Genomic DNA, 11833 nt, shown 5'->3' on the forward strand with positions numbered 1-11833 from the left:
TCGACCAATCTATTGAAAATCAGATCAGTACACTCTTCCCATATAGAAAATTGAATACAGCATCATCAGGATGATATGAAGCCCCAAAATTCTGGTTCTTTCTACATAACTATTGAAAATCAGTTCAGTACACCCTCCCCATATAGGACAATTGAATACAGTATCTATACAGGACGATATGAAGGCCCAAAAATCTAAATCTCTCGACCAATCTATTGAAACTTAGTTCAGTACACCCTACCCATATATGACAATTAAATACAGCATCTTCAGGACGATATGAAGCCCAAAATTCTGGATGTTTCGACCAATCTATTGAAAATCAGTTCAGTACACCCTACCCATATATGACAATTAAATAGAGCATCTTCAGGACGATATGAAGCCCAAAATTCTGGATGTTTCGACCAATCTGTTGAAAATCAGTTCAGTACATCCTACCCATATTTGACAATTCAATACAGCATCTTCAGGATGATATGAAGCCCCAAAATTCTGGATCTTTCGACGCATCTATCAAAAAATTAGTTCAGTACATCCTACCCATACAGGACAATTCAAAACAGCATCTTCAGGACGATATGAAGCCCCAAAATTCTCCATGTTTCGACCAATCTATTGAAAATCAGTTCAGTACACCCTACACATATAGGACAATTGAATATGAGGCCCCAAAATTCTGGATGTTTCGATCAATCTATTGAAACTTAGTCCAGTACACCCTACCCATATATGACAATTCAATACAGCATCTTCAGGATGATATGATGCCCCAAAATTCTGGACGTATCGGCCCCACTCCGCGCGGTTGCACCACAGCGCGGGATTTACGCGAAGCAGCAAACACAAACATGGCCACTCTCTCAATTTTCAATGATAGAAATCGTGTGTGCATTTCAATTATTTCGGCTGTTAGGGTTTTAAGGCACACTATAAGTTGATGATGTGATATGGCGATGTTAATTAATGATAATTATGCAGTGAAGCTAGTCACGAACGGTGCCGATTGAGTGTACAGCTGCCAAAAACACTGAAATGTGCGTAGTAGCGTAACTATTTGCAGTGAATTGCAGACGAAACATGAAGCCTTAACGGCCGTTTAAAAAAAAATTATACCAATCGCAATTGTAAAATAAAAATGAGATAGAACCTAAGTTAAAATTCTGGCCATTTCTAAAATGTTATTACTAATTTTTAGTCAGTGCCGAACGTTTAGTTTTCCAACAATAATGAGGGGTGGTAGGTAGTCATGCAATTCAAGTCAACATTTATTACACGTTACTTCCGTGTTGTTGAAAATCTCGCGAGTCCTGGACCAAACCCCATTGAACAATGTGATCTGTGTGCTGGCCATAAATGCACACAGATCACACTACACTACCCATTACACACTCCAGTACCCACAGCTTTCATATATCCATCCAAATATTTAGAGTGTCTTTCTTCCTGGATCTTTCAACGTTTCTATGTGAAATCAGTTCAGTAAACACTTACTCGATCTATTGCAATTGAATATACGACATCTTCTAGACCGTATGTAGCCACAAAATTCCGGATCATCCAACTGTTCTCTTCATAATCAGGACGATATGAAGCCACAAATTCTGGATCTTTCGACCAATCTCTTAAAAATTAGTTCAGTACACCCTACACATATGTGACAATTCAATACTGCATCTTCAGGACGATATAAAGTCCCAAAATTCTGGATGTTTCGACCAATCTGTTGAAAATCAGTTCTGTACACCCTACCCATAAAGGACAATTGAATACAGCATCTTCAGGACGATATGGAGCCACAAAATTCGGGATCTTTCAACGCATCTATTGGAAATCAGTTCAATAAACACCTACCCAATCTTTTTTACAATTGAATACGACATCTTCTAGACCGTATGTAGCCACAAAATTCTGGATCATCCAACTGTTCTCTTCATAATCAGTTCAGTACAACCCATAGCATCTATAAAGATTAAATACATCATTTTCAGGACCATATGTAGCGAGAAAATCCAGATCTTTCGACCCATCTCTTGAAAATGAGTTCAGTACACCCTACCCATGAATGACAATTCAAAACAGCATCTTCAGGACGATATGAAGCCCCAAAATTCTGGATGTTTCGACCAATCTATTGAAAATCAGTTCAGTACATCCTACCCATATAGGACAATTGAGTACGGCATCTTCAGGACGATATGAAGCCACAAATTCTGGATCTTTCGACCAATCTCTTAAAAATTAGTTCAGTACACCCTACAGCTATATATGACAATTCAATACTCTGCGCCCTCCAGGACGATATAAACCCCCAAAATTCTGGATGTTTTGACCAATCTGTTGAAAATCAGTTCAGTCCACCCTACACATATAGCACAATTTGAATTCAGCATTTTCAGGACGATGAAGCCCCAAAAATCTAGATGTTTCGACCAATCTATTTAAACTTAGTTCAGTACACCACCCATATATGACAATTTAATACGGCATCTTCAGGACGATATGATGCCTCAAAATTCTGGATCTTTCAACGTTTCTATGTGAAATCAGTTCAGTAAACACTTACTCGATCTATTGCAATTGAATACGACATCTTCTAGACTGTATGTAGCCACAAAATTCCGGATCATCCAACTGTTCTCTTCATAATCAGTTCAGTACAACCCATAGCATCTATAAAGATTAAATACATCATTTCAGGACCATATGTAGCGAGAAAATGCAGATCTTTCAACCAATCTATGGAAAATTAGTTCAGTACAATTCAATTCAATTCAATTCAATACTTTATTACAACTTAAAAGTTTTACAGTAAAACATACAAGTATATAATGCAATAAAGGAGAAAAAGGACAATTAATTTTAAAGAGTAGAAAATTACAATTTAAAATAGACAGGATAACACATTTGCGGAACAAGCATGATTTAGAGGACACACTCCGGGGCTCAGTCATGAGAAAACTGGAAGAAGCATATGTATACTACCAGGGAGGTGGGAGTGAAAAACCAAGTAGAGGGTTCACTCCCACCTCCCAGGCATATCTAACAAAAAACCCTGTTTCTTTTGTCTGTTATTTGTTGTATATAGTTACAGAAAAGGTTACAGATCTCAAAGTCGTTACCATAGGACATCAGGAGAATAAAAAGTTCATCCTCGGAAAAATTTTCGAAAACACCCTAACCATTATATACGACAAATAAATACGGCATCTGAGGACGACATGAAGCCCCAAAATTCTGGATGTTTCGACCAATCTATTGAAAATCAGTTCATAAACCCTACCCATATAAGACAATTCAATACAGCATCTTCAGGACGATATGAAGCCCCAAAATTCTGCATGTTTCGACCAATCTATTGAAAATCAGTTCAATACACCCTACACATATAGGACAATTGAATTCGGCATCTTCAGGACGATATGAAGCCCCAAAATTCTGCATGTTTCGACCACTATTGAAAATTAGTTCAGTGCACCCTACCCATATATGACAATTCAATACAGCATCTTCAGGACGATATGAAGCCCCAAAATTCTGGATCTTTCAACGCATCTATCAAAAAATTAGTTCAATACACCCTACCCTTATATGACAATTTAATACAGCATCTTCAGGACGATATGATGCCCCAAAATTCTGGATCTTTCAACGTATCTATGTGAAATCAGTTCAGTAAACACTTACTCCATCTATTGCAATTGAATACGACATCTTCTAGACCTTATGAAGCCACAAAATTCCGGATCATCCAACTGTTCTCTTCATAATCAGTTCAGTACAACCCATAGCATCTATAAAGATTAAATACATCATTTCAGGACCATATGTAGCGAGAAAATGCAGATCTTTCAACCAATCTATGGAAAATTAGTTCAGTATACCCTAACCATTATATACGACAAATAAATACGGCATCATCAGGACGACATGAAGCCCCAAAATTCTGGATGTTTCGACCAATCTATTGAAAATCAGTTCAGAACATCCTACACATAAAGCACAATTTGAATTCAGCATCTTCAGGATGATATGAAATGACAATATTCTGGATGTTTCGACAAATCTATTGAAAATCAGTTCAGTACACCCTACCGATATTTGGCAATTAAATACAGCATCTTCAGGACGATATGAAGCCCAAAATTCTGGATGTTTCGACCAATCTATTGAAAATCAGTCCAGTACATCCTACCCATATAGGATAATTGAGTACGGCATCTTCAGATCGATATGAAGTCCCAAAAATCTAGATCTTTAGTCCAATCTATCGAAAATCAGTTCACAAACCCTACCCATATAGGACAATTGAATTCAGCATCTTCAGGACGATATGAAGCCACAAAATTCGGGATCTTTCAACGCATCTATTGGAAATAAGTTCAGTACATCCTACCCATATTTGACAATTAAATACAGCATCTTCAGGACAATATGAAGTCCCAAAATTCCGGATCTTTCAACGCATCTATTGGAAATGAGTTCAATAAACACCTACCCGATCATTTGCAATTGAATACGACATGTTCCAGACTGTATGTAGCCACAAAATTCTGGATCAACCGACCGTTTTCTTGATAATCAGTTCAGTACAACCCATAGCATCTATAAAGATTAAATACATCATTTTCAGGACCATATGTAGCGAGAAAATCCAGATGTTTCGACCCATCTATTAAAAATTAGTTCAGTACACCCTACCCATATATGACAATTCAATACAGCGTCTTCAGGACGATATGAAGCCCCAAAATTCTGGACTTTTCAACGCATCTATCAAAAAATTAGTTCAGTACACCCTACCCATATAGGACAATTCAAAACAGCATCTTCAGGACGATATGAAGCCCAAAAATTCTGCATTTTTTGACCAATCTATTGAAAATCAGTTCAGTACACCCTACACATATAGGACAGTTGAATTCGGCATCCTCAGGATGATATGAGGCCCCAAAATTCTTGATGTTTCGACCAATCTATTGAAACTTAGTTCAGTACACCCTACCCATATATGACAATTTAATACAGCATCTTCAGGACGATATGATGCCCCAAAATTCTGGTTCTTTCAACGTATCTATGTGAAATCAGTTCAGTAAACACTTACTCGATCGATTGCATTTGAATACGACATCTTCTATGTAGCCACAAAATTCCGGATCATCCAACTGTTCTCTTCATAATCAGTTCAGTACAACCCATAGCATCTATAAAGATTAAATACATCATTTCAGGACCATATGTAGCGAGAAAATGCAGATCTTTCAACCAATCTATGGAAAATTAGTTCAGTACACCCTAACCATTATATACGACAAATAAATACGGCATCATCAGGACGACATGAAGCCCCAAATTTCTGGTTCTTTCTACATATCTATTGAAAATCAGTTCAGTACATCCTACCCATATAGGGTAATTGAGTACGGCATCTTCAGGACGATATGAAGCCACAAATTCTGGATCTTTCCACCAATCTCTTAAAAATTAGTTCAGTACACCCTACCCATATGTGACAATTCAATGCTGCATCATCATGACGATATAAAGTCCCAAAATTCTGGATGTTTCGACCAATCTGTTGAAAATTAGTTCAGCACACCCTACACATAAAGGACATTGTGAATTCAGCATCTTCAGGACGATATGAAGCCACAAAATTCCGGATCTTTCAATCCATCTATTGGAAATCGGTTCAATAAACACCTACCTGATCGATTGCAATTGAATACGACATGTTCCAGACTGTATGTAGCCACAAAATTCTGGATCATCCAACCGTTCTCTTGATAATCAGTTCAGTACAACCCATAGCATCTATTAAGATTAAATTACATCATTTTCAGGACCATATGTAGCGAGAAAATGAAGATCTTTCGACCCATCTCTTGAAAATGAGTTCAGTACACCCTACCCATAAATGACAATTTAATACAACATCTTCAGGACGATATGAAGCCCCAAAATTCTGGATGTTTTTACCAATCTATTGAAAATCAGTTCGGTACACCCTACCCATATAGGATAATTGAGTACGGCACAGGACGATATGAAGCCACAAATTCTGGATCTTTCGACCAATCTCTTAAAAATTAGTTCAGTACACCCTACCCATATATGACAATTCCATACAGCATCTTCAGGATGATATGAAGCCCCAAAATTCTGGTGCTTTCTACTTATCTATTGAAAATCAGTTCAGTACACCCTCCCCATATTGGACAATTGAATACAGTATCACAGGACGATATGAAGCCCCAAAAATCTAAATCTTTCGACCAATCTATTGAAAATCAGTTCAGTACACCCTCCCCATAAAGGACAATTGAATACAGCATCTTCAGGACCATACAAAGCCCCAAAATTATGGATCTTTTGACCAATCTTTTGGACGATATGAAGCCACAAATTCTGGATCTTTCGACCAATCTCTTAGTTCAGTACACCCTACCCTTATATGACAATTCAATACTGCATCTTCAGGACGATATAAAGTCCAAAAATTCTGGATCTTTCGACCGATGTACTGAAAATCAGTTCAGTACACCCTAAGGACAATTGAATTCAGCATCCTCAGGACAACATGAAGCCACAAAATTCCGGATCTTTCAATGCATCTATTGGAAATCAGTTCACTGATAAGGAATGAATCATCCTCAGGTTAAAGTCAATAGTAGTCTAGGCCTATATAGCAGCCAGTCTATATAACTGACCCAACACACGCTCCCATTTCTTTCCACAATTTGGTTCAGTACACAGAATTGCAAACAGCCCTGTCCAGAAAGGTTAAATCTATTCTATACTTGGTACTCATTCTTCTTGAAATTTCGGATATTTCGAAGCGCGATAATTCCCCTTGCCGGCCTTCATCATAGATTTCGGGGTTGCGCGCGATCGTTCACGTGAAACTCGACTCACCTATAATAAGATGTGGCTAAACAGGGTTTACGAATTCTCAGCAAAATAGCATTCTTCATAGTAATAACGCCAAGTTTTATCCTGGGCCCAGTGTCGTAAAACCAGTTTAAGCTTAAAACGGTTATGTTTGAATTGTTGAACACGTTGAAAATATTGAAAGTAACCAATAGCAATTACACCAAAAATTAGAGTTAAACTTAAACGTGAAACTGTACCCTGATAACGACTTAGCTGAGTTTGACTCTAGAGAATAAACATTAAAGCCAAGTTGCATATTTGAACAATGTCCTGTCGCGCTCCACTATATAACTGGAACCATGACCGTGACCGGGACGTGATTAGCCTATGCATTCTGTACATGAGTCAGTTATATATCGGATGTTATACGAGACACACGTGCAGTTTTGTATAGATTTAGGATATCGACTCTGCGAGAAAATACATTAGATTTTTGAAATACACTATCTGGAACTCACAAATTCAGACTTTCAAAAAAACCATTGTTCGTATCTGGACGCTGCAACGATCTTGTAGAGCGGATTCAAAATATTCACTTCGGAGCTGCAAGAACGTACGCAGGTTTTTGAAACGGGAATTCGCTACTCGACTTTCTCGAGTTCATATCGTTCGCATCTGGATAAACTACAGCAATCAGTGTTAGAGCCGATGATATCGTAGAATGAAGTGTCGATTTCATTGAAGATTGTAACGCTAAGAAATCTGTTTGGAATAAACTTGTGTAATATCAGGATATGATAAGCTTTTGGACAATGATTATCGGATTGATAAAATGTGACCGCTAATTGATTAAACCGTTGGTGAGACATTCTTATACTCTTAATTAGTGAGGTAATTGATTAAGTTGCATTCCTGTTTGTTCTTTGATAAATTATTCCCGTATGATTATGCCATTGAAAATGAATAAATTGATGTCTATATTTGATATTGTTTGTTATTGTTTTATTCATTCCACTCTTATTGTGAGAATTAATGGTCTATTGGTGACTCGGGGGGCTTCGATCATAGGTTCGTGTAGAGACTCTGATGGTAAGACGATGAAGAATAGGCTACACATTGCCCTGGCAGGTTAGGAATGAAGGCCCGTCACCCTGGGAATAACTCCTTTATGCCCTGGCAAGCGAGTATAGGTCCGGTCCCGCATTTAGGCTGTCTTCCTAGGGTGAAATTGGCCTTTTTTGCCCTGGCAAGCGAGTATAGGTCCGGTCCCGCATTTAGGCTGCCTTTCCTAGGGGGAAATTGGCCTTTTTGGCTCCTTTTTGCCCTGGCAAGCGAGTATAGGTCCGGTCCCGCATTCAGGCTGCCTTTCCTAGGGTGAAATTGGCCTTTTTGGCTCCTTTTTGCCCTGGCAAGCGAGTATAGGTCCGGTCCCGCATTCAGGCTGCCTTTCCTAGGGTGAAATTGGCCTTTTTGGCTCCTCTTTGCCCTGGCAAGCGAGTATAGGTCCGGTCCCGCATTCAGGCTGCCTTTCCTAGGGTGAAATTGGCCTTTTTGGCTCCTTTTTGCCCTGGCAAGCGAGTATAGGTCCGGTCCCGCATTTAGGCTGCCTTTCCTAGGGTGAAATTGGCCTTTTTGGCTCCTCTTTGCCCTGGCAAGCGAGTATAGGTCCGGTCCCGCATTCAGGCTGCCTTTCCTAGGGTGAAATTGGCCTTTTTGGCTCCTTTTTGCCCTGGCAAGCGAGTATAGGTCCGGTCCCGCATTTAGGCTGCCTTTCCTAGGGTGAAATTGGCCTTTTTGGCTCCTTTTTGCCCTGGCAAGCGAGTATAGGTCCGGTCCCGCATTCAGGCTGCCTTTCCTAGGGTGAAATTGGCCTTTTTGGCTCCTCTTTGCCCTGGCAAGCGAGTATAGGTCCGGTCCCGCATTCAGGCTGCCTTTCCTAGGGGGAAATTGGCCTTTTTGGCTCCTTTTTGCCCTGGCAAGCGAGTATAGGTCCGGTCCCGCATTCAGGCTGCCTTTCCTAGGGTGAAATTGGCCTTTTTGGCTCCTCTTTGCCCTGGCAAGCGAGTATAGGTCCGGTCCCGCATTCAGGCTGCCTTTCCTAGGGGGAAATTGGCCTTTTTGGCTCCTTTTTGCCCTGGCAAGCGAGTATAGGTCCGGTCCCGCATTTAGGCTGCCTTTCCTAGGGTGAAATTGGCCTTTTTGGCTCCTTTTTGCCCTGGCAAGCGAGTATAGGTCCGGTCCCGCATTCAGGCTGCCTTTCCTAGGGTGAAATTGGCCTTTTTGCGCTGGCAAGCGAGTATAGGTCCGGTCCCGCATTTAGGCTGCCTTTCCTAGGGAGAAATTGGCCTTTTTTGGCTCCTTTTTGCCCTGGCAAGCGAGTATAGGTCCGTTCTTGCGTCTAGGCTGTTGTCCGTGCCCACCCTGGAGAAGGGGTGGCTCCTGCTCGATTTTGCACTGGCAAGTGAAGATTAATCCTGCGACAATGGGTATGGGTCAAACGAGTAATTCTCACAAGAAATGAATAGAACAATAACGACAACGAAATACTAATTCAAAATATTGATTATGATATATTTATGTTTATTCTTAAATGGTCAATCATAAATGAATGAATAAAGGAAGACAAACAGAGGAATCAGACTCACCTCTCAGTTTCAATATCATAAAATAAATCAATCTTTAGAAAATATACAATATCTCATTAACGTTCTTTATGATTATCGATTGCACTTGATAATTATTCCAATCACTGAGTATCAGCTTATTATATCCCGATATTACACAAGTTCAAATCATATCATCCATTCATACACTGATTGCTGCAGTTTTATCCAGATGTGATTGATGGGATTTTGACTTTCGACTTAATACCAGGTGACTAGTGTTTTTCTGAATACAGGAATCATTTTACAAACAACAAACAAGAATCCACTTAACAACCGCGGTTTGAAAATAAATTATCAATCTCGCTCGTAATGTAACGTAAGTCATTGTTTCATCTCAAAGCGATCGCGTTTGATTATTATTCCGATGAACACGCGCATTGTCCGATACACCATCTGATTATTATGTTCCGATATTGCACAAGTTTATTCCTTACAGATTTCTAAGCGTCACCATCTTCACCGAAATCGAGCATTCATTCGCCGATGATTCTACGATAAGAGTTAGGACTGATCGTTGCAGTTTATCCAGCTGTGAACGATAAGTTGATAGTTCAGATGAACGCGAATTCCAATAAAGAATTCCATATTCTTTAGTTGCAGCTCCTTTGAGCAAATATTTCGGAATCTCTACAAATAAACCGTAAGCCTATGTGAGCCGTGAGACATTATACCTGATGCATGTACACGATGTATATCTGGTCACGTTCCGGTCACGGTCACGGTTAATCTAACCGTACGCGACGCTAAGATCAAATCATGCGAGTTGTATACCTCTGAACTGAAAAATATCATACAATTTGTAGACACATAAAATCAAACAAATCTGCATTAATCTAATAACAATACAACAATACAATACACGGGTTGGATTCATGCAGTTGATGATAACGATCAATTCTAAAAACTTAAAACTCAATTACTGTTATCCATTTCGAACTCTACCTGATTTTTTCAGCATTTGTTCACTTTTATCAAAGTCATCTACTGCTAGCGTTCCCCATGAATTGTTTAGCACATTTAAATGACAGCGTGCTGATGAGCCGCTACGTTTGTTTATATAGTCTTCAGTCAGAATTGTGCAATTATTTTTCTGATTTTGTGTGTTGTTCTCGGGGTCAGAGGTCTATGTCTCGTAATAGATTAGAGGGATAGTTTCTGGTCGCGAAATCCATATCCTTATCCCTAATTAATGATGCGGAATGGCATTTCGTGTTCATATATTCCCGCTGGGCCAAATAAAGAGAATAAAAGAAAAAACTCAGATTATCTGAGACACTCTGCGGACAAGATTCGGATGAAGTGGGCATTTGAGTCTGGCCTATTCTTGACCGAGGGTTGTGGATAACGGGATTACATTTGCATTGCTGAAGTAGATGTACTTAACATGGACTCTAAAAGAAGAGTCTACGATTCGAATTAAAAGAGCATCGGACCACTATTTGGGCCCAGCCTACTCGAATGGTCCAGAGTCTCCATCCCTTCTATAACAAAGTTTGATCCGGTGCAGATGGTAGAGATGGTGGTGATGGTGATGCCGGAGAAGGTGATGGTGCAGAAAGAGGAGACGATGGTGATGATGGCAGTGATGCTGTGGGTGAAAATGGTAGCGATGCCAGATGTAGTGGTGATGCTGGTAATGGAAATAGTGGGGATGATGAGTGGTAGCGATGCTGGTGATTATGTTGATGCTGGAGGTGATGGTGATACTGGAGTAAATGGTGGTGATGCTGGTCAAGGTGATGATGGTGGTGAGGCTGGAAGTGATGGTGGTGAGGATACTGGAAAAGGTGATGACGGAAATGAGACTGGAAGTCATGGTGGTGAGGTTGCTGGAGAAGGTGATGGTGTTGATGATGATGATGATGATGATGATGGAGCATCCCTTCTATTACAAAGCTTGATCCAGTGCAGATAGTAGAGATGGTGGTGATGGTGATGCTGGGGAAAGTGACGGTGGAGACAGTGGGGATGATGGTAGTGATGCTAGGGGTTGCTGGAGGTGATGATGGCAGTGATGCTGGAGAAGAGGTGATGGTGATAGTCGAGATGGTGTTGATGGTTGTGATGGTGATGCTGGAGGTGATGGTGCAGATAGAGATGATGGTGGAGACGGTGGTGATGCTGGTGGAAATAGTGACGCTGATGGCGATAGAGAAACGGTGGTGATGATGGCAGTGATGCTGGAGGTGATGGTGATAGTCAAGATGGTGTTGATGGTTGTGATGGTGATGCTGGAGGTGATGGTGCAGATAGAGATGATGGTGGAGACGGTGGTGATGCTGGTGGAAATA

This window comes from Tubulanus polymorphus, chromosome 11, assembly GCF_964204645.1.
Source record: "Tubulanus polymorphus chromosome 11, tnTubPoly1.2, whole genome shotgun sequence".
In the NCBI taxonomy this organism is placed as follows: Eukaryota; Metazoa; Nemertea; class Palaeonemertea; order Tubulaniformes; family Tubulanidae; genus Tubulanus; species Tubulanus polymorphus.